This window comes from Lissotriton vulgaris, chromosome 3_1 (genome assembly GCF_964263255.1).
Source record: "Lissotriton vulgaris chromosome 3_1, aLisVul1.2, whole genome shotgun sequence".
NCBI classification, from domain to species: Eukaryota; Metazoa; Chordata; class Amphibia; order Caudata; family Salamandridae; genus Lissotriton; species Lissotriton vulgaris.
In genome coordinates this window covers 1,730,628,598-1,730,653,381 of record NC_141689.1, presented here as the reverse complement: position 1 = coordinate 1,730,653,381, position 24,784 = coordinate 1,730,628,598, and positions in this window count along the sequence as shown.

Genomic DNA, 24,784 nt, shown 5'->3' with positions numbered 1-24,784 from the left:
CAGGCAGCAATCCCTGGAGGCAAAAGCAGCAGGTCAGGGGTCTCTGGCAGCAGGCTCTGGGAGCAGTGGAAATGTGAGGCTCCCTCCCACACATATATAGCCACCCGTGGTCGCTTCAACTGTGCCAAGCTGTAGCAATTGGTGGTCCAGGTCTGCCTCTTTCAAAAGCATCCAATGACCTCTTCCAAGGAGGTGGAGCATGCCTACCGCAATTTTCAAACTTGCATCATGCCACTGCAATCAAGGTTCCCATTGGCTCTAGGGCCTACTCCATGGAGGTGACACACCACAGGGGCCCAGTGCGCGCTACCGCGATGGTGCGTCTTTCAAAAGCATCCAATGTCTGGCTCCATGGTGGCGGGGCACGCCTACCGTGATTTTTAAAATTGCATCATGCCACCGCAATCAAGGTTCCCATTGGCTCCAGGGCATGCTCCATGGCGGTGACACACTGCAGGGGCCCGGTGTGCGCTACCGCGATATAGGCAGCTGAGCATGCCCACCACCACCTTCCCGTGTCTCAATGCCTATCACTACCGCACTTGTGTGAATGGGGGTGCTGCTGACACACCGCTGGGGCCAGGTGGTAGCTACCACGATATGTGTTCCATACAATCACATGAGACACTGTGATTTGGGTGGCGGAGTATGCCCACCGCCATTTGGGCATGTCTCCATGCCTATCACTATCGCTCTTGTGTGAATGAGGGTGCTGGTGACACTCCGCTGGGACTAGGCGGTAGCTACTGCTATTTGGGTGCTATACAATGGCAATGGCTATCTTGCAAACATTAACAGTGCACAGTGCCCACATGGTCAATGGCACATCATTGTGCACACAATGGAAATGTTCCATTTCCTCCACTGGTGACTACACATGTCATGTTTGTATATGTGATTTTGTAGATTGGCCTGTACTCCCTCACATGTCACTTATGTATTTGATGGTTGTATAGGCAGGACAGTGTTGTTCAGGATGCTACAATGTGTACATATGTCAATGTGTTGAGGTGTAGGGACAATCACAGCAATGCTTGTTTCAATGGATGATGTAAATATTTTTGCATGGCCTCTCATGTCTGCTCATGCACACAATCGTCATTTGTGCACCAACTGTGGTATTTGTGTAGTGGATGTGTGGCAGGTAGGAATGACACATTAAGGAGTGACAGGTACAGCAGCTAAGTATGAGACAGTGGGGTTGCTTTGTTACACATATGCTGGATGCTATGCTCCCATGCATGCACATGTGAAATGTGACCATATCACTATGTGCATTCACATTTACATAGGTGGTGTCTGATGTACTTGGTTAGTCAAAGTTGAGACGTGTGCCTTTTGTGTAGCTTAAGGCGTCCCTACATGTGAGCTGGTCTATCACTCATTTTATTCATTGTTGTCGCAGTGTCATCCAGAACGTGAGATGCTGTGCCCATCTCATGATGTAGTGCATTGACATCTGTCCACTTTCATCTCAACTAGGAGGAGGCCAAATCTGCTTCGTCACTTGACAGTGCTGGAGGACATGGAGGATGCGGCAATCAACACAGAAATTCCGTCTGGATAGAGCCACCCTAAAAACCCTTTGTGATATGTTGGAGCCACACCTGCAGCCTCGCCGGACATATCCAACAGCTTTCACCCCAACTTATAAAGTGATGGCAGCCCTGCATTTTTTTGCCACTGGATTGTTCCAGGAGACAGTGGCCAGTGCTAGCGGGATGTCACAACTGTTGTTCAGCATGGTGCTGCATGATGTTCTGCCTGCCATGATGATATACAAGGACAGATATATCCATTTCCCCAGGGGTGCTAAATTATCAGCTGTGAAGGGAGACTTCTATACCCTTGGGCACATCCCCCATGTTGTTGGATTGATTGATTGCACACATGTCGGCCTTGTTCCACCACAGGCAAGTGAGCACATTTACAGGAATCGCAAACATTACCACTCTCATAAATGTGCAAGTGGTGTGCCTGGCAGATATGATCATCTCCCACGTATGTGCCAGATTCCCAGGCTCAGCCTATGACTCCTACATCCTGCGTAACAGCATTGTGCCCCAGCTGATGGCAAATCTGCTTCCCGTACATGCATGGATTGTGGATGAGTATGCCTAGTCGTATGGTGTGCTGTTGCCCTCTGCCTTTGTGACACTGCAATGCCTTTTTGTGTTTTTCATACCTAGGTGACTCTGCATATCCCAACAGTCCCTGGTTGCTGAGCCCACTGCGGAATCCCAGGACCCCATATGAAGTACTCTACAATGAGGCCCTTGGTAGGACACATCATGTGGTGGAGCGTACTTTTGGTTTTCTGAAGGCACGTTTCCGCTGCCCGGACAAGACCGGAGGTGCACTGGCATACTCGCCCAATAAGGTGTGTCAGATTGTAGTGCCATGCTGCATGCTTCACAACCTAGCCATTCGCTAGGAGAATCCCCTGCTCCTGGATGATCATGAGGACCCAAGGCCGCCACCTGCAAACCAACCCATGTCCAGTGATGAGGACAGTGGAGAGGAGGAAGGTGTTGAGCTGTGTCAACAGCTCATCACCCGCTACTTCACATGAAGGTGGGTGACAGTGTACAACAAACTCATTGTCTGATGATATTGCTGTTGTTGGGAAGAGGTATGTGAGAATTGTAACAGCAGCCAGTTGTAGACTCAGCAGTGGTTGGCAATGTATCTGGAACAGGTAACTTGTGAATAGCAACAGGACGTGTATGTTGACACTTGTTGCCCATTGTGATGTGTGCATGTTGGCTTCTCTTGATGGTAGGTGTTGTGTGATGTCTGTGATGCCACACCCAGAGCAGTGAATGTTGTTATGTTGTTTTTCCCTAGGATATCCAAACTATATACATTAAAGGGGACCCACGGGCAATTTAATGACCTGCTCTGAATACATGCCCACCTAACATTAATCACAAAAAAGTACCAGAGGGTCAAGAGTAAGACAGGATAATTCTCGAAGATAGTGAAGGTGTAACGCTCCCACTTGCCATATAACTGAAAGAGGAGTGACATAGAACATGCCAGATCAAGATCAGTGTCTGGTCTCTTGCTCCCATCAGTCACCACTCGGAACCGCCCTTCATCATTTGGGGCTCCGAGGACCAACACTATACTAGATCTTGGTTCTCTAGCAGAAAGGAATTGACCTTCCTGTTAGTTAGTATGTGTTGGTATTATGGTCAAGACCATGTGTGTTGGTAAAGTAACTGACAGGGTTAAAAAGAGGGAGGTGTGCAGTGCAAAGAAATACCAAAGAAAATAATAAAGAGGGTAAGTAAAATTGGTTTTAAGGAGCAAAAGAATAATTTAATAGGGTATAGCTCCTAGCACCAATATTAAAAAGTAGCCAAGACAGGGTAAAATCTATGACCTGTCTAGTGGTGTAACGTGGTCGACATGTTTCAGCAAAACCGGCCAATAGCCTTGCTTTCTTCAGGACCTTAAATGTACAGCTACTGCAAACAAAAATACCCAAAGTGACAAAATTGTTAAAAATAAGTGAAATATAGTATAGGAACGACACTGAAAAGTCACCTGAACCTCTAGGTGTGTCTGTTCCAGATCTTCTCACATAGTCAGCAGTGGGCTGGCTAGTAAGAAGTGTACACCTCACCCCGCCTGGCTGCGGCTCAGGACTGGTGAAGCACCGCTCTATCCGTCGGTACTTCCTAGCGGCACTTTGGGTATTTTTGTTTGCAGTAGCTGTACATTTAAGGTCCTGAAGAAAGCAAGGCTATTGGCCGGTTTTGCTGAAACATGTCGACCACGTTACACCACTAGACAGGTCATAGATTTTACCCTGTCTTGGCTACTTTTTTAATATTGGTGCTAGGAGCTATACCCTATTAAATTATTCTTTTGCTCCTTAAAACCAATTTTACTTACCCTCTTTATTATTTTCTTTGGTATTTCTTTGCACTGCACACCTCCCTCTTTTTAACCCTGTCAGTTACTTTACCAACACACATGGTCTTGACCATAATACCAACACATACTAACTAACAGGAAGGTCAATTCCTTTCTGCTAGAGAACCAAGATCTAGTATAGTGTTGGTCCTCGGAGCCCCAAATGATGAAGGGCGGTTCCGAGTGGTGACTGATGGGAGCCAGAGACCAGACACTGATCTTGATCTGGCATGTTCTATGTCACTCCTCTTTCAGTTATATGGCAAGTGGGAGCGTTACACCTTCACTATCTTCGAGAATTAGCCCGTCTTACTCTTGACCCTCTGGTACTTTTTTGTGATTAATGTTTTTCCCTAGGAGCCTTCAACTTCTCCTTGCCTACATACAGTCCATACTCCTAGTACCTTGTGATGATGTTGTAGACTGTACATCCTGCACTAAAAACGGAGCAGACACAACAACATGTGTGTGAGGTATTTTTATTTACACAATGGTGCCATGTGAGGGAGGGACATTTCCATTGAGATGGTAGTGGAGCAATGAGTTGAAAGTGATGGTAAATGAGATAATCGAGTAGTCACCACATTGATGTGGTGACCCAGTCCAACAGGCAGATGCCATTCACAAGGCAGTGTGGGGGAGGACAGTTCCAAAAGTCCATGCAGTAGGACGGCCCCTTTGCCGCTTGGAAGGAGGACCCTGCTGCAGGGCCAGTTGAGTCTGAGGACTCACCCCTCTCTGTGGGCACTGGGGAGGATGGTGAACCGTCATCCTGGGGCCCACCAGTGGGAGTTGGAGGTGTTATTTGTGGCGCAGGCCTGTCCCTCAGTACCGCCACTTGCTGAGCCAAGAGGTCCACAATTTGTCCCATGCGGGTGTCGATGGACCTCATCAGAAGGATGAGCTCGTGTAACAAATTGTCCGAATGGCCTGTTTGTCCCTGGGCCTGTTCATAAGCGCCAATGACTCTGGTGATGTGTTCCAGGGATTGGGTTCTAACCTCCTGGTGTCTGTGGGTGACCCTGACCCTCAAACCTACCCTGCTACCACGGACCAGTTGCCTCACCACTGTGGGCCCCTGCATCCTCTCCCTGCCGTCCTCAGTCGGTGTTGTGGGGTGGTCATCCTCTGGGACAGGGAGGGTGTTGCAGGCAGCACTGATGGTGGTGATGGTGGGGGCACAGGCCATAACAGCAGGGGTCTGCAGTGAAGTTGTTACTGCTGCAGATGTGGTGGGGGGATGATGGGGTCCTGGGACCTGTTTCTCCCTGGCACGCCAGATGGGCCGGCTTAAAGCTCATCTTCCAGAGGATCCTGGGAGTCAACATCCGAGAGTCAGTGTACCGGTGGTAGAGACTGGCTATGCAGATTGCTGGTGTTGTACTCTGCAGTGAGTTCTTGGTCACCTGTGGATCAGATGGTAAAGGTCATTGTAGTGCACCCTGCTTGCTTTGTGTTAGCTCTGTGAAATTCACTGTTTGTACACTACACATTTGACTGATCATCACAATATTTTTATGAGCACTACTGTGCCTCCTGACATGATGCAGTGGTACATGCATAACTTGTCCATGGTGTGAGGTGTCATTGCATACCATGCAACCCGCACATGATTGCCACAATATGTTTTTCATTGAGTACTTTTTGTTGCTTTGTCTGAGCTGGCAGACGTCACATCTGGCCATGGATTGGCCATTGTCATATCTTGCATACCTTTTCCTGTAACATGCATATCTTGATTCATACCACCACACATGCTTTCTTATTGTTGGAATGGTCCTTGTTGCTCTGGCCCCATGGCAATGCACATATCAATTGGTGCTGTGCATGATTGTTCCCAGACTTTCTTCTACGTGTGCATTGGTGTGTCACACTTTGGTGGCTGTGTCAGTTTCCTTTGCACACTGTGCGTGGCTATGGGGGTTGTTGTGCACATTTGTACTATGAGAGGGCTGGTGTTGTCACATGGCACCATTTCTTTTGTGACAAATGTGTGGATGCACGTACTGGGTTCTTACCTCTTACATGCTCACATTTGGCTTTGTAATGTGGCCCGTCTATGTGTGCGTGGTGGAGGCTTACATCCTGCTCAGTGGTGTTATGAGACAGAATAATATGTATCCCTATCTGTTTGTTTGAGGTTCACCATTATATGCCACATGCGTCTGGGTGGTATAGAGAGCTCCATCCTGCTGTACTGGGGGACTAGGGTACATGGTGGGAGTAGTGGTTCAGGCCTGCCACCCACAGACACCCTCACAGTGAAGATGTCTTCTTACCTGTAAGTTTGATGAGGGGATTTAATGGCTTCCAACTGCTTCTGGGTGGGGTGGGGGAGGGCTCCATTCTTCTGGGCTGTAGGCCAGGGGGCATGGTGGAAGTAGTAGTGCAGGCCTCCCTCCCACAAACAGCCCTCCCAGAGAAGATGGCTACCTACCGGTAAGTTTGTTTGGTGTACTGTAATGGCTTCCAATTGCTTCAGGGTGGGGTGGGGGAGTGCTCCATCCTTCTGGGCTGTGGGCCAGGGGGCATGGTGGGAGTAGTAGTGCAGGCCTCCCTCCCACAAATAGCCCACCCAGGGAAGATGGCTACCTACCTGTAGGTATGTTTGGTGTGCTGTAATGGCTTCCAACTGCTTCTGGGTGGGATGGGGCGACTGCTCCATCCTTCTGGGCTGTGGGCCAGGGGAAATGGTGGGAGTAGTAGTGCAGGCCTCCCTCCCACAAACAGCCCTCCATGGCAAGATGGCTACCTACCTGTAAGTTTGATGTGGGTTGTGTGATGGCTGACACATGCTTCTGGGTGTTGTGGGGAGGGCTCCATTCTGCTGAGGTGTGGGCCAGGGGGAATAGTGGGAGCAGTGGTACTGGCTTCCCACCTCAATACTGCCATCCCAGGGAAGATGACTACCTACCTGTTAGGTGAGGGTGATCCATACAATGGCTGCATACTGTGTCAGGCTAGGGGTGTTGTTCCTTCCAGCTCATGTGTGGGCCAGGGGGCATGATGGGAGCAGTAGAGCAGAACTCCCTCTCAAAAGCAGCCCACCAAGGGAAGATGGCCACCTACCTGTTAGTTTGATGTGTGTTGTATAATGGCTTCCAAATTCTTCTTGGTGGGGTATGGGAGTGCTCCATCCTTCTGGGCTGTGGGCCAAGGGGCATGGTGGGAGTAGTAGTGCAGGCCTCCCTCCTACAAACAGCCCTCCCAGGGAAGATGGCTACCTACCTGTAAGTTTGATTAGGGTAATGTAATGGCTTCCAGCTGCTTCTGGGTGGGGTGGTGGGAGGGCTCTATCCTACTGGGCTGTGGGCTTGGTGGGAGTAGTAGTGCAGGCCTTCCACCCCCAAATAGCTTTTCCAGGGAAAATGGCTACCCACCTGTAAGTTTATTTGGTGTACTGCAATGGCTCCCAACTCCTTCTGGGTGGGGTGGCGGGAGTGCTCCATTCTTCTGGGCTGTGGGCCAGGGGGAAAGGTAGGAGTAGTAGTGCAGGCCTCCTTCCCACAAACAGCACTCCCAGGAAAGATGGCTACCTACGTGTAAGTTTGTTTGGTGTACTGAAATGGCTTCCAATTGCTTCTGGGTGAGGTGGGGGGAGTGCTCCATACTTCTGGGCTGTGGGCCAGGGGCCATGGTGGGAGTAGTAGTGCATGCCTCCCTCCCACAAACAGCTCTCCCAGGGAAGATGGCTACCTACCTGTAAGTTTGTTTGGTGTACTGCAATGGCTTTCAACTGCTTCTGGGTGGGTTGGGCAAGTGCTCTATCCTTCTGGGCTGTGGGCCAGGGGGCATGGTGGGAGCAGTATAGGCCTCCCGCCCACATACTGCCCTCCCATGGAAGATGACTACCTACCTTTTAGGTGAGGGTGATCCACACAATGGCTGCATACTGCATCAGGGTAGGGGTGGTGCTCCTTCCTGCTCAGGTGTGGGCCAGAGGGCATGGAGGGAGCAGTAGAGCAGGCCTCCCTCCCACAAACAGCCCTCCAAGGGAAGATGGATGTGGGTTGTGTAATCGCTTCCGACTGCTTCTGGGTGGGGTGGGGGGAGTGCTCCACCCTGCTGGGCTATGAGCCAGGGGGCATGGTGGGAGTTGTAGTACAGGCCTCCCACCCCCAAACAGACCATCCAGGGAAGATGGCTTACTACCTGTAAGTTTTTTTTGGTGTACTGCAATGGCTTCTAACTGCCTCTGAGTGGGGTGGGGGAGTGCCCTATCCCTATGGACTGTGGGCCAGGTGGCATGGTGGGACTAGTAGTGTAGGCCTCCCTCCCACAATTAACCCTCCATGGCAAGATGGCTACCTACCTGTTAGTTTGATGTGGGTTGTGTACTGGCTGACACATGCTTCTGATTGGAGTGAGGGGAGGGCTCCATCTGATGCTGTGGGACAAGGGTACCTGGTGGGTGTTGTATTGCTGGTTGCCTGTAAACAGGCCCCCATGGAAATGTTTGTGGCTACGTTTTGGGTGAATGGGAGTGGGTGAATGTTGGATCTGTGAGACATATTTTTTGGAGTGTGGGGTGCAGATGAATGGTATTTGTCCTAGGTGGTGTAGCTTTGTAGTTGTGCAAGACAGTACATATCAGTGTGGTAGTAGTCATTTGTTCGTACTTACCAGCCTTCACTCCCCGGGTACTCCTGAGAGACTCGCTGGATGCAGTATGGCAAGCACCTTCTCCTCCCATGGTGTGAATGGTTTTGGTGGAATGGGAGGGCCACCACCAGCCCTCTCAGCCAGCTCCCAGTGTTTGCTTCTCCTCTCTTTGACAACCCTCTTCAGATCACGCCACAGCTTCATGATCTCCTTTTTGGAACGTGGGGTGGTCCCTACTGCGATGACCCTTTCGACTATCCTTGCCCACATTTGTTTCCTTGTGGGTAATGTTGTCTGTTGGACCAGGCTACCAAACAGTTGTGGCTCCACTCTGACTATCTCATTTACCATGACTGTCAACTCACTCTCTGTGAATGTGTGCATTTTCTGTGCTGCCATGGTGTGTGGTATGCAAAGTGGTTGTGGGTGCAGGGGTGTGAGTGGTGGTTGTGATGTGTATATTGTGTGATGTGCAGGGGAGTTAGTGGTGCAGGTGTGGACATGGTGGTGGCGGCGCTGAGCGTGGTATGAGTAGTGCTAGTGTGTCTATCCTTTGTTTTTATGTTGCAAAGGATTGTTGTCAGGGAAAGGGCTGGTTTTATACTCAGCTATGTGGGTGTGTCCAAATGGGGTGTTGCTGTCAGGTGTGTTGTGTGTGTGGTCCTGGAAATTGTATCTTTCTTTGTGCCATGTGTTTGTGTCATTGGGGTGTGTTTTGTGTATTTAGGGGCATAGCTAGTATGCTATATGCAATTTTTGGATTTCTAGTGTTTTTTTGCTTCGTCCGCCATATTTTTCACGGTTTGTCCGCAGCGGTGGCTATGCTGCAGCTCTTCATCTGGCTCTCCCATTCATTTCAGTGTGTGACAGCAGCAGTCAGAAACAGGGCAACGTACCGCAGGACCATCGGGGATATCCTAATTTCCCGTGCAGTGTCTCCGCTATGCTTGCGGGAGGTTAGTGTTTTTCTGCTGCATATCTGACCGCTGCAGATTGATTTTGACCATCACCGCCCGCTACGGGCGGTTTTTCTTGGCCCGTTCTACCGCAGTCTGTGCTTTTTGGCAGATGGTTCTAATTTGTCCGTCTGTTTTTCCACTGTACCGGGAGGGGGCTGTTATCCGCTTCCCTGGTGGTCGGGGTGTTTTGCCAACCGCCATCCTAATCAGCCCCTCAGTATCGGATCTCTAATGAGAACACCAGAAATCGCCCAAACCCCTGTCTAGGTGGAAGGGCCCTAGAGATGGTGTCTATCTTCGAGCACCGGGGATCACAATAACTGAAAAAATGGAATGGGGGCACAAATAAAGAAAGCTAGCCTAAAGTTGGCTCAGTCCACGGGGGCATTGCAAAAGTATGGAAGAGCTGTACGCATAAAGTGATAGGTCCTGTGGCTGTACTCCACAAGGTACCGGCAAGGGGTGCCGCCTTGTATGGAGCAGAACTATGGGGTCATTGTCCAACTACTCCTCTATTGCTTATAGAGAACTTGTTTGCAAGGCAAATCTTGGGTCTTCCCTCTAGTTCTCCCATATTACCCTACAGAATGGACCTATGGATTAGTTCTATTACAGATGTAGTCTCCTCCAGGCCCCTCTTAAATTGGCAAAGCCTCTGGACTGCTTCTGAACTAGCCTCATATAGAGATGAGCTAAGAGATGTTATGAGCCTACTAGGTGCAGGGAAACTCCCTTGACTGGCTTATATTAGAAACATCTGCCAGGCCCTGGGAAGGCCAAACTTGTGGACCTCTGCTGAAGAAACCTGTCCCATGACCCGCAGAAAGGCTCTCCTTGAGACCTATGGAGAACATAAACTGGCCCAGCTATGGAGGGGGACCAAGCCTGGGTGCCTAACTCTTAGGTTCATGGAAGTAAAACTGCAATGCAGGCTAGAATCAGTGCTAGATTACATCCAGCCAGTTCTAGAGAAGAAGCTTTTCCTCCAATTCAGACAGGGGGTGCTCCTGCTTCGATCTTTTCCCAATAAGTGGTCGAGCAACTGTAATCTGGATTGCCCAGCGTGTGAGCACGTAGAGAAAACTAAAATGCATGTACTTTTCTTCTGCCCTGCTTATAGGAGATCAGGGTCTCGTTGGTTGCTATAGTTGTGTAGGATTATGGGGTCTAGACACTGCTCTGAGTTCTTTAGGCTTTTTAAGTACGACACTGACACGCCTATTGTGTTTTCCATCTCGCGTTACTTGTACTCTATGTGGTGCACCCATAGAGTCATCTTAAAGAAGACCCCATAGGACAACCACAGTCTAACACTATCTATTAGGCACTCTGGGATAGATACCATCTATCCTTAACTGACTGAATGTGACTATTGTCCCATTTATTTATCATTTTGCTAAATTATTTATTGGTAAAGGGTATTTATAACGCATTACATTTTATTCTGTCATTTTCATATTGGTATAGCCATTACTTTTCAAAAGAAATAGTTATTTCTCTTTTATATTTGGACAGCTTCTCATATAACATATAATTTATGTGCTCCCTTAATCCCTTCCATGCGCGTGAAATTTCCACGCTGTGCAGGAGTTTTCATTAGTGGGCGGGATTTGGCCGGCCGGGGGCCGTCCGCCGCACATGCCCACCTTGACGCATGACTACACCTGGCCGTCGCGAGCATACAAGGGGTTAAATACTTGAACGAAATATTCCTCTGTCCATAAGCACTTTATTGTCCTCAACTCTGTGGTTATTGTAGAGGACAAGCATTGTATGTATAGTGCACAACCCTCCGCCTGAGGGCGAAAGCCAAGATTTCAGATACGAATGTGCATATAAAGTCCCATTAAAAAATATATATTTCATACAATGCTGCTGTATTTCATATATAATGTGCATTTATCTTGTGTGCTCTTATGGCCCCAGTGGCCGAAATAAAGATTTTGAATGATTTTGAAAAATATCTGACAAAAGAGTTGGAAAGAATGGAAAATAATTTCAAGTAGAACAATATCAAAATTGTGGGGGTGACGGAAGGTGCAGAGGGGGCAAGCATCATACCTTTTGTAATAAGCTTATTGAAAAATGCATTTCGAAAAGATGTCACCTCAGTCGATCTTGGCGCAGATATCCAGCATGTACATAGGGACATATTCAAAATGCACCTCAGGAGAAAAAAGGCTTATAAGAGGTGATGAAGTTCCAGTCCTATGAAGGAGAAAATTCCGGGCCTTGCCTTGCAGGAGAAGTTATTTTGAGCAATGGTTGGGTCACCCTCAAGCTCAGATATCTACTGTAAAAGAGCAGACATACAGTGGGAACATACAGTGGGAACTGGGTAAGGGAATGGAGGAGTCGCGGGGGATGAGTGCTAGTATCCAACTGACGTTCCCCGCAATCTTGAAGATCATGTGACTGAAAAAAAAATGCACAATCTCTTAGACCCAGAGTAGGCAGGAAAAGTTATAGTACAGGCTAAGAAAGGGAGAAGACCATGCTAAATTAAAAGTATGAGATTAAAAAAAGTAGTGTTAATCAACACTCCAGAGGGAATGAACTCAAATAGGCATAAGGAATGCCTAGTTATAGTGTTGAGAGGCTTCCCATGGGAGGAAGCACATGATGTGGGGAGAAGAGGGAAAACATTAAAAAAATATTTTATGTTCTGACAATATAATATTGGTATATTAAGAGAAGCACTGTGTGACATTACCCGGACTGAGCACACGGATGGGGGAGGGATGACTCGAGTAGTGGGCAGGTCCTATTTCAGGATGTAAATGGCCTGTGAGTGAAGAAAAGACAATGACTGATCCTGCAACACCTAAAACAGAATACATCTGAAACCCATCTCTTGAGACAGGAATGAATATATCTCTTCTTAAAACAAAGGGGCATATATACAAGGACTTAACACCGACTTAGCGTCAGTTTTTTGATGTTGCGAGGGCTGTTGGACTTGGCCCTTTTGGCAGGTTTACCCCTGAACCTTTTGCCTTTTAATGTGACATGGTGGTAGTGATTTTTGGCCTCTGTGCACTTTAGTACTGTGGCCCAGTGTAAAGTTTGTGCGCTCTCTGAGTGCGTGTGGTGAGATTGGCCTGCCCTCCCATAGGAATGCATGGGGGATATGTGTGTCCATGGTAATTCCTGATATGAGAGGAGTTCAGGGGCGAGTTTAGTATGTGCAAACTCGTGAAAATAAATGCTGCGCAATGGTGTGCGCAGATTTATTGTGACTAGTGGAGAAGTGCCACTTTTAGAAGTTGTACAAAAGGGGGTGGTAATGGACGGAGCATCTGAACCAATCAAACAATCACACCCAGTCAAAAGATATGAGTTTAATCCATCACCGTTCTTTAGCCCACTCTGCCACCCCAGTTCAGACTGGCTATATCCAAATCAGACTGACCCTGTGCCTCATGGGAACAGTCCAGCCCGAACTGCCAAGCCTTGCCTTTCCTGGACCGGAAACAAGCTTCCGAGGACCGGTTTCTGGCATTCCAGCCGTCTTCAGCCCGGCTTGCTTGAATCCAGTGGCAAAGTGAGTAAGGGACTCACGTCTGAGCATACTCTGCCACACTTATGGTGGCCAGAAGCAGTTAAAAAGGGGGGGTAATGGACAGAGCATCTGAACCAATCAAACACTCACACCCAGTCAAAAGATCTGGGTTTAATCCATCACCGTTATTTAGGCCACTCTGCCACCCCAGTTCAGACATGGCTATATGCAAATCAGTCTGACCCTGTGCCTCATGGAAACAGTCCAGCCCGAACTGCCAAGCCATGCCTTTCCTGGACCGGAAACAAGATTCTGAGGACCGGTTTCTGGCATTCCAGCCGTCTTCAGCCTGGCTTGCTTGAATCCAGTGGCAAAGTGAGCAAGGGACTCACATCTGAGCATACCCTGCCACACTTATGGTGGCCAAAAGCGGTACAAAAGGGGATGGTAATGGACGGAGCATCTGAACCAATCAAACACTCACACCCTGTCAAAAGATCTGGGTTTAATCCATCACCGTTCTTTAGCCCACTCTGCCACCCCAGTTCAGACATGGCTATATGCAAATCAGTCTGACCCTGTGCCTCATGGGAACAGTCCAGCCCGATCTGCCAAGCAATGCCTTTCCTGGACCGGAAACAAGCTTCCGAGGACGTTGGCATTTCTGTGTGCAGTGTCTGGCTGCCTGATGTGAATTGCATGTCTGGCTTGTGATTGACAAGGGCTTGCTGGTGTACTTGGCTCCAGGAGCCAGGATGGGTCTGCCCAGTGGTGAATAGGGAGATCTACATGTAGATGGGAGGGAGGAGCACTCCGATCTGAATAGGGCTGTGCCTTCCCTCCACAATGCTGGCTCCACCTCCTGTGGAGCGTCTGATGTCCCTGTCCTGTCTTGTGAAAGGGAGAGAGGAGCTGGAAAAAACAAAGTGCTCCTGAACCAGTTGTATCTGGTTCTCCCATTGCCTGCACCTTTGAGACAAAGGATTTGGTGGTATAAATATAGGGGCTGTGACCCCATGTAAATGTTCTAGCTCTTGGACTGAAATCTACCAGGGGCGTGCTGCTGCTGGGGCCCAGGGGAAGGCTTGCCTCCCTGGTCTCTGCCCTGCCCCTAGATGCCTGGAGGACTTCTTGGGACCCTTCTGCTTTGCTTGTTGTTTCCAAGACCTTAAAAAAAACTTTGGCAGCCCCTTTTGGGCCCTGGGAGCGCTGTGCTGCCTTTCTTGTCTTTTTCCCCCAGGAAAGCATGTGGGCTGCGCTGCGCTGATGCTGCAGCCCTTTTGGAAGGAATCCTCAACCCCTTCTTCTGAGCTGTGCGGGTGCCCACCCTGCCTGGCTGCTCATTATTTATTCCTGGCGGGAGCCTACCCCGCTTATTGCCTTATTTAATCGCGGGTGCCCACCCCGTTTATGGCCGCTTATTTGTTTGTTTGATTAAGCAGGTGCCCACCCTGAGTCGTTGCGTGTCACTGTAATTGCGCGGGTGCCCATCCCGCGACCTTGCCCTTGTTTGAGTGAGCGGGTGTCCACCCCGCTTTCCATTTTATTTGTGGGAAGAGGGAGCCTACCCCTCATTGTGCCTAGAGTCGATAATTGCCGCCGCTGCCCAGCCGCGGCGGCCCAGAAGTCAGGCAAGACTGCCTGTGATGTGGGCAGGGCCTGCAGCTGAGCAGTAAGCAGCACGAGAGTTGCGGGGCTCCCATGAGCTAGGGAGAGCCCCAGAAGGGGAATGAGCCCGGAGCCGCATAGGCTCCATATCTCAAGTCCCGGTCCAGAGATGGGGAACCGGGTGAAGTATGGCGCAGAAGTGAGGAGGGGCTCACGCAAGGAGGGGCAGTCCCACAGGCGCCAGCAGTCGAGTAGAGAACCCCCGCATTGCCGGGCCCTGGAGCATGGAGATCCCCGCCACTGAGAGCAGCCCCCGCATAGCCGGTGATGAAGGCTGAGGGGGCAGATCTGTGGAGGAGGGCTATCCAGAGGGTCCCGTGAGCAATCTGTTAGTACCCCCTGATGTGAGGCTGATCTTCACAGTGGCGACGCAGTTGTTGGCCGCTGCAACAAAGGGGCATCATTATTTCTAGAGCCTGAGCATCTCCAACGCTTTGCCCAATATTTTAAGAGCCCCGTGTGGCTCCAACATTGGGGGCAAGTGCTCTCCTTTTACTCTGCATATTTATTTAAAGCGGCAGGGCGCTCTACAGTGCTTGGGGGACATAAATATTCTTAGAGCGTAAGTGGCTCCCACATTTTGCATATTGATTTCAAGGGCCACTGAGAGCCCATGCCTCATTTTTTGCTTTTCCAGCTGCCCAGCAAGTAGGGGGCAGCTGCACCATTTAGGTCTCTCATTTTAAGCAACATGCTGAATTCAGAAGTGAGACGCACTCCTTAACCCCCATCTTTTTCTGCACAGCTGCGCAGCACTTAGTGCCAGCTGCTAAACTTTAGGCCTTCAGTTGAGATTTAGAGCTGCTCAGCAAGTAGTGGGCAGCTGCAAAATTTAGGTTTATGCCCTTGACTTTCGCTGCCTAGGCAGCAGCCCTGACTTTGTGGACATAGGACATTAGAGCCCCCTTATTGGATGGCCAGTTGGTCAGGGGGACGATTAGATTTATAAGGCGCCAGGCCCTAATGGTATTCATGTGCTAAATGTGATTTTGGTGCTAGGAAATGTAATTCATGTAGTATGTTTTCACACCCTGTGTTATACCTCTAAACTGTGTTTTATGATTATGAGGTTTTTCTGCATATCATGGTTTATGCTAGTGAGAGTATATTTCACTCTGTGATGTACGTGCCTAATGTGAGTTACACTTAGGAGGTTAGGGTCTAATGTATTTAGACTTGGTGATACTGTGCATAATGTAGTTTATGGCACAGACTGATGCTAAGTACAGTGATTACCAGTGTTTACTGTTTGTAGTTTATGATCTAGTTTACTTTAACTAAGTTCACTTTGTGATGATTCTGACAGTGGTCCATGTGGCCCTGTCAGGTGTATATAATCCCTTGTAAATATTGCCCAGTGCCAGTTGGCACAGTGTACATGGTGTGATTACTATTCTAATGTGTTTTGAGAAAACAAAAGGCTATTTTTGATATAACCTTGTGTGGAGTTCCTTTTGTAGTGTGCCTGTGATGTTTTTGTTGTTGTGTGCGTGCGCAAATGATTTACACATTGCCTCTGGGATAAGCCTGACTGATCGTGCGAAGCTACCAAGGGGTTGAGCAGGGGTTATATTCAGCGTGTAACCCCCTTTCCCTGACTAGAGTGGTAGTTTCTGCCTGGCTTTGGCGCAAGCCTTAGCCAATCAGAAATCCCATTTCTAACAAAAGCAAAAAATAATAGTAACTACTCTAGACTAGATTATTTCTTCATAGATAGTAAGTGGAGAAGGGAGTAGTGATAGAACATCATCGCATCCACCTGTGGGACCATGTAGCTAAGCTCTTAAAAATCAAGCTGTAATCATATCAGGAGATGGACCGGAGAACCCTGCTACATCCCAAGATTATGACAGAGGTAGTAACCGGTACAGAAGAGTTTTTCATCGGGATATGACATCAGCACCCATAAACATAGTTTGGGATGCTTGGTTGTATTGTATTGTAATTGTAATTGCATTTATATAGTGCTTACTACCACTGACGAGGCGTCAAAGCACTTTTTCAGCAGGTAGCATGCTACTCCGGGACCCACAGAGGATTAGTGTTGAATTAGTATAGTTAAACATGCAAGTACATTCTAAATGGTGGATAAGTTAGCCAATTATTTGTATTTGGAAAGGAACCCTCACAAATCTATCAGTAACTTGGGTGAGGGAAAAACAGCTACAGCTCTCACAACTAGAAGAGAAGATTGCAAAATCATGAAAGGTACTAAAGGCCAACATAGTAAGCAGGGAAGATAGAAAAAGGATCACAGAAATACTGGAAGATATTTTGCATGGGTAAAGCTCTGGGAAGTTGCTAGTCTGGAAATCAAGGATAGATAAGAGTCAGAACTATATCAGGAAGATCATAGAGGAGGAAATGAATGTGATTACTGACATAAGTAGTAAAATCGAGGCAGATTTTAGTAATTTCTTCTAGGAACTCTACTCCGAAAATCCAAGTGTAGACAGAGAAGACTTACATAATTGTCTCTTGGAAAAACACCACCTCAGGCTCACCAAAGATAAGCATCAATACTCGTGTCAAGAAATTATAGGTAGAGACATTCTGACAAAAATCAGGAAGTTAAAAGGGAAGGCTGCAGGACCAGATGGGATGCCAAAGAGCTTTATACCTTAATTTCTGATGAGATTATCCCAGTCTTGGCCAAGTTGTTTAATTCCATAATGGTGGAAGGCATGTCAACTCTGGAGTCCTGGAGTCTGGAGCAATTTTATTCAGTCCAAAAAAGGGGGAAAATCTCTTACAGTGACAATCTTTTCATCCAATCTCACGACTTATTTGCGATTCTAGAGTACTTTCTAGCATCTTAGCGGCTCAACTTAATAAAGTAGTGGGGAGCCTGAAACATGAGGACCAGAAGGGTTTTCTGCCAAGGAGGCATTGACCACACCTTGATAGGCTCAACAGACTTAGCATCCACCCTTGGGGTTCCACCGAGAATTGTGACCTTCGATGCCACCAAGGCATTTGATTGTGTCAATTGGAGGTACCTGGTGGCAGTGTTAGATCATTTTGGGATTAGTAAAGCCCTGATAGGTAAGTTATTCAAGATTTACAATTCTTCAATCGCCCGCGTCTTGGTAAATGACAGGCTTTCTGCACCAATGAAAATAGAATGGGGTTCTAGGCAAGGCTGCCCTCTTTCATCTATCCTCTTTTACCTATATATTGAACCTCTTGCTCAAAGTTCAAGACCAAACAGGGAGGAGATGAAATCTTTTGTAGCAGTAGCATATTCAAGGAAAATGTCCTTATATGCTGATGACCTAATGGTCTACACCTGCTACACCACATCTTATGACAGAGGTGAGTAATTTCAACAAATCCTCTGGCTATGGTGTTAATGAGGAACAAACTGAAATAATGTCTTGGAACCAGAGCTGCAGGGGGATAACAAGTGTTGAAGAAATTAGATCTCCAGGGGTAGGAATCTCCCACGATCTAGGAAAAATCCCAGCTGTGAAACTTGAGAGAATTGGTAGTGAGACAGATATGCTATTAAAGACATGGCAGAACCTTCCCCTTACTGTTTACAGGTGGGTAAGTCCCGAAAATACATGGGAAAATTATGTATTTTATTCGGGCTAGCAGAGGAATACGACTCTCCTGGAAGAAAATGAAAATGAAACTAGGGGAAGGAGGCCTAGGGCTTCCAGATTTACAAGTTTATTGGTGGGCTTTTCAACTGAAAAATAATAGAATGCTTCTCCTTCGCCTGGATAAGACACCACTGGGTGATATATTTATTGCCATGCTATCTGGCTTATCAGCAAAAGGTTTCTCTTATAAGTTCAGTCACCAAACTTTTTTTAAATGGTCTAATTAAAATGCCTGCAGGCAGCAGCCAAAATTTGGTACAAGGTCAGGTCACTCCTACGTATTTTATATTATAGTAAGTTGTCTCCAATATGAGATTCTCTGGGGACTCCAGGGGTGCCTGCTTGACATCCTTGCAAAACCTCTGAAACAGAGTGTCCTAAATAGATGGGACCAGATGGTGGATGATGGACAGAGGCTATTGTGGGACATTGGAATAGCATGACAAATGGGGCACTATCCAGGTTTAAAGTCTATCGGGTAAATACATGGGCCAAGAGCCAGGCTTGGACTGACTCCAAACCTGGTCAAATGGAGAAGGATCTTCAGGATCACTGGGATATGGAGAAGGAACTGTCTTGCTGATACCAGCATCTTCTGAAGGCAGCTGAGGAAAATATAAAATATCCGTACCTCACATGGGACTGATACTGGCCAGGCACAGTGCCCGAAGAGATATGGCAAGTATCTTTGTCTACACTTTATTCTGTGATTAAACCTGCAGTACTAAGGAAAAGTTACTTCTTCACTCTTCATAGAGCCTATCAAGCCCTATGGAAATTTGTAAAAATAAGGGGTAGTGAAGATTCAAAGAATAAACTGTTCAGCAGTTGTAACTTTGATGATGTACACAAGTTCATCACCTGCCCAAATCTGAAAGAATTCTGGTTAGGCATGGGTAAGACCCTTTCAAAACATCATAAAATAAGCCGCATTTTACTTATATTTGACCTAGTCCAACAGGCAGGTGGAGACACTCCTCTCCTAGTAAAGCATATAAATCTGATCTTTTATTTGATTTTACTTGCAAGAAGGGAAATCTGTAAGCATTGTTGCCAACCCTTTCCACGTACGTGACAAGCTTGGAAGAGATCAGTGGTGTATTTTATGGAGGTGGATAGGAAGTGTATCGTACATCGCCCCTGCTGGTCCCTTGCTTCAGGTTAGTGGCTTGAGTCTGTCTATCTGATACTAGAATATCGGTTGGTACCTGTCAGAGGTGATAAGAGGACAACAATTTTGTTTTAAATAATGGATTTGTGGACAGGTTACTCAGTCACTTTTGTGATAAAGTACCCTGTCTGCAAAATCATCAGTTTACCGTCATTCTTGCAATAGCTGTTTCTGTAAAACAAAAATCTTTTGCAAACACCCGCCTAGCACACTGTCTGTCCACAAACGTGTGTCTTTCCAGGGAAAGCACTGTGATGGTGCAGTGGTGAGCTCAAGTGTTGCCCGCAGTAGTGCATTAAGGTGCCAGAAAATGTCCTCTGCCAACCTAATGGATGCTGGGCTACCCACTAAAGATTAAATCAGGCCCTACATGACACTGAAGACACATGTGCTACTAAACACTGTGAGGTCTTTATGAAGTTATCAGGATTAAATAAAGCAACATTGAGCTCCAGATAATCTTCAATAAAGTAAAACATTCCTAAAATGTCTAGTCTAAATGTTGTGCACTCTAAAATGATTGTATCAGTCTAATAAATTGTTGTGATGTATTCTATATTTGGAGTAGTGATCTACTGCAGAGAGGTATACACAACAGAACTATGGGCATGATTTATAATTCTCAGGTGGCCTACTCTGCACCAGGGCAACAGGCTAAATTACTCTAATGTCCTCTTATCTGGCCCATGAAAAATTTCCAGAATTGGCATATACAGCACCAAGGCGGTTCCTGTCAATGCATTGTAAGTTTGCCGTATGGCTCAGGCAACATGATTGTTAGACTTTCTTTTTGGTTTTATGACTCTGGGCACCTTTTCACTGCTGATCAGTGCTAAAGTGCATATGCTCTCCCTATTGTAAATTGATGTATGGATTAGTGACTCCATGATTGGCTGGTTTGATTGACTTGTCAGACCCTAGTACAGTGCACTGAGTGTGCCCAGGACTTGTAAACCTAAATGCTGCTGGTGGGCTTGCAACACTGGTTGTGCCACCCACAGAAACAGCCTTGTAAAGTGTGTCTCAGGTCTGCCATTGCAGAGCCTGTGTGCAGTCTGTTACTGCCATGTTGACTGGGTAAGTCCTCCCACTTGCCAGTTCCTAAACCTTCCTTTTTCTGCATATTAGTCACCCCTATGGTAGGCCCAAGGGCAAGGTGCATTGTAGGTAAAAGGTAGGACACGCCCTTATGTGTGTGGCATGTCCTAATAGTGAATTACAGCCATTTTCGTTTTTCACCATTGCAAGGCTACCTGTTCCCCATAGGCCAGAATGGGCGGTTCGATTATTCCATCTTATAATCATAACTGATTCAGGGAACTAGGTAGAAATACATGTTTAGTATGCCTGAACTCAGAATGATAAAATACACATTTTAGTGAAGTTGGTTTTAACATTCTGTGTTTGAAAAAAAATACTTTTATAAAGTAGGTATTTTCTTGTCTAACCATCCAATGCTGCCTCTGCTAGATTGTGTTTTCCTTGTCTGGAGTTTGAGTGACATTGGATGGGGCATTTCAGGAGACAGGGTGAGTCAGCACAGGGCTGAATAGAGAGCTGCATGTAGATGGGTGGCACAAGTTGCACCTGGGACCTGAATAGGGCTGTTCCTTCCTTCCACAATGCCAACTCCACCCCCTGTGGTCCGTCTGATGTCCCTGCCCTGCACTGCGAAAGAAAATAAGGAGTCATGTAAACAGAGTGCTCCAGGACTGACCAGAACTGATTTGGACTAGGCAATGGCCTCTCTGCCTTCAGAGAACAAAACGAAACTGCATATGGACAGGGGGACCAAGACCCCAGAACATTAATATCACTTTAGGACAACAAGACAAAACCTTTGCTGAGGAGTGGAACCAGAGAGACTGAGGAGAGACTGTTGGGGTGGGCCTCAGCTAGGCCTACCAGTGCTAGGGGTTCGAACTTCTCTGCACAAGTCCTCAGACCAATAGGAAAGAAGTTGGCACGCAAACTGGAATATAAAACAAAGCTTTAATTAATAAACCTCATGAGGTGGAACCAATTCACACCCTTCGGTAGTGTATGAAGTAGCACACTGAACAGAATGAGCATGGTCCTTTTATATCCACACAGGGGCTCAAAAGATGGCGGTACACGTACAGAAGAGAAGGGTTACATACATAAAAGGTCATAAAGAAATGCATAGTCAACAGTAGAGTGGAGCTAGCAATTGCTAATTCTAGTAAACACATCATGACAGTTACACACTCAGGACAGGTGAATGGACAGTCACAGTCTCCTGTGTGCATGTGTCGAGTGGCAGAGCCTAATGTAGTCTATCTATAAGCAGAGTGCTAGAGTAAACGATAGCAAGATACGACAGAGCACATGGTGAGCACATGGCAGACAAAATGGCTGCCGAATACAAGATGGCTTCAGCTAAATGCTAACCCCGATCGCTGCCAATTACAACAAGACTATCCCTAAGCTGAGGTGCTGCTTGAGGGAATGGCCTGCAGTGGTTGCCTGAGTGCCAAGAAAAGGAGAGAGGAACATTGTGTGTACTTTCATCAACTTGTAAGGATCACCAAGGGCTTGAGAAAAGAGCTTGCCTCCTGCTGAAGTCTCAGGGGCAACAGACTTCACTCACCAGCTCTCCCATGAGAGCACTTTACATCGCCGGAGAAGAGGATCGACGTTGGAGTAGATGCTGCTGCATCACCAGGAAGCGTGTTGCAGGGCCTGTCGCGGCTCGCATCATTGCTGAAGCACTGCGCATCACTGGAGAAGAGGATCGACGTCACAGCAGATGCCGCCACATCACCGGGAAGCGTGTTGCAGGGCCTGACGTGGTCCACATTGTATCGCACCAAGAAGAGGACAACATCTTTATTTCTTTGCTCCAAATCTTCATCGCATCATGGCGTTGCTCGCCGCATCACCACAGAAGTGCAGTAAGAAACTGACTCATCACCTCCCCTCGCAGAGAAGAACCGACACATCACTGTCTCCTACGCAGCAGTAGGGAACTGACACATCACCGTTCTTGCGTGTAAGGAACCAATGCATCACCTTCCCTAAGACACACTCGTGGTATTGCGTTACACATTTTCGGGTACATTGACTCAAAGTGTCGCATTTTACATCAAAGATTAAACTAAGCTACTGTTACCATTTTAAGTACAGTATTGTGGATTTTGGTCATATGTGGTCTTCTGTTAAACCTATATAAAAGATACTTATTTTTAATATACAACTTGTGTGGTATCCATCTGTAGTGTTGTCACTGAGTTACTGTATGTGTTCGCAAATGCTTTACCCACTGCCTTTGAAATAAGCATGTCTGCTCGTGCCAAACCACCAAGGGGGTGAGCAGGGGATATTTTAGGAGGTTACCCCCTTACCCTGACTAGACGCAATGGTCCCTATTTGTCAAAGGTACCTAACTCTGCTAACTAGAGACCCCCAAATCTAAAAATTATCATGTGATGTGGCAAACCTACAAAGGGTTTTCTATTTCCCCAAACTTTCTTTTTGAAAATATAAAAAAAGCACCCTCCTCACCATGAGATTTTCCTGCCATGGCGAGGGAGGCATTGAGCACTTTTTATGCCTCGTATTGTCAGGTTTTTCCTGGCGGCAACAGGCATTGAAAACAGCTGTATGTCTGCCCATCTAGGTAGGGTAGATATAAAGCCAAACCTTCAATGGCCACTCTTCCATTAGGCCTTTGGAAGGGGTTGTCCATGGCAGAGACCAAATAGTCTCACTGACCTCCATGTCTGCTTTTAAAGCTGGTGAGAGGACCATAATGTTGACAGGGAAAGAACTCTATCACCATTAAAATGGATTTGCTTCTCCGCCAACATATAAATCAGGCCCTACATTCCAAATTGCGGAGGTGAATTGTAAAATGTGTTCTATTCACTGCCTGCCATCTAACAATTGAATATAAGGATTGAATATAAGGATGGGTCTCAGGACTTGATTTAGAGTTTGGGTGTTGGGATTCTACATCAAAAACATGATATATATTGATTCTGCATTATCACAAGCGCATTAAAGTCAATGGAACTTTTTTGGGTGGGAGACCGGCTACCCATCACATTTGATATGTAGTGTTTCATTCCCCAAACTCTAAATCAGGCCCCTAATTCTCTTTGTTCTTTCCAATCAGCATTCCCCACTTCCCAGCACCCTTTGTGAGATGGATGCATGGAACTAGTACTGTTAGACATATGCCTATCCAATCCACTGTCCTACTTGTGAGAAAGTAAATTATTAGTTGTGGCGGATGGTAGCTCCTCCACAAGTAATAATGTTCCCATTCTACGTCTTAAAGAAAAGTTTCAGAAGTTCCAAAACAGTTAAACATTCAAAAATACAACACAAAAAAAATCCCACACTCTAATTTATAAAAATAGAGAAGATTTTAATGAATGAAATGACACAGAGAAGGGAGAGTATTCAGTGCTGCAAGGCTACAGGCTGGATACAAAGATGGGCTCATGGATGATAGGTTATGAAGGACAAGGTTTTAGTGACACAGTCAGAGAAGGCCAGAAAAGTTTCAAGTGCGAAAAGTATTTAGTTCAACCCAGGAAGTCTTTGACATAGAATTAATATTGGTCAGTTTCAGGACCTGTGAAGATTTTGACCTTCGGACTTAGACTTTAAGGAGTACATTCTGATAACAGCCAAGTGTTCCAGGAGCTCAGAAGCAGCACTCGAGGACAAAGGACTCAATTCACCAGACAATACCAACAGGTTCCATGACAAGTCCAGTTGATACTGGGCAGCTGAGTTCTCTCATTAGAGTGGGTTTCCTGCAGTTTTCATGTCCCCGTAGCTTAACAGGAGGTCAGCCAAATTATTTTTTTAGTCCACTTCTTTGTCCTGGGTAAAAGTAGATGCAAGTCCAGCCCTTAAGGTTCTCCTCACAAATCAGCAGCAGTTGCAGTCTTTCTTCTGTCTTTCACAGGTACAAAAATGTGCTGATGATTGTGCTCAGGGGTGCCACCTTTCTGTCTTGCACTAGTCAGTGGGTATGGGTGACTCTTGGCTGCTCCCTTCTCAATAGAAAAAAGGTTTCCTCAGTTAACCCTACCCACCTTTGCAGCTGCTCCTGTGTGCTTTACTGCAAAAAATCCCACAGTACATGTCTCTACCTGAATCCCCCATGACAGAACCATACTTCCTTTGTGCAGAGCTGCAGTGTCCACCTTTAGAGTTGTGGTCAGGAAATGAGCAAACCAGCCCCTGGGGTCATTCACAAATGAACCTGGGTTAGCTCCACTCCCACTGGGATTGGTACCTGGCTCTCTATAAGAACAAATGATGGGCCAGCCCAGGTGTTAGCTGTAACTGCCGTTGACAGTGTAGATGATTA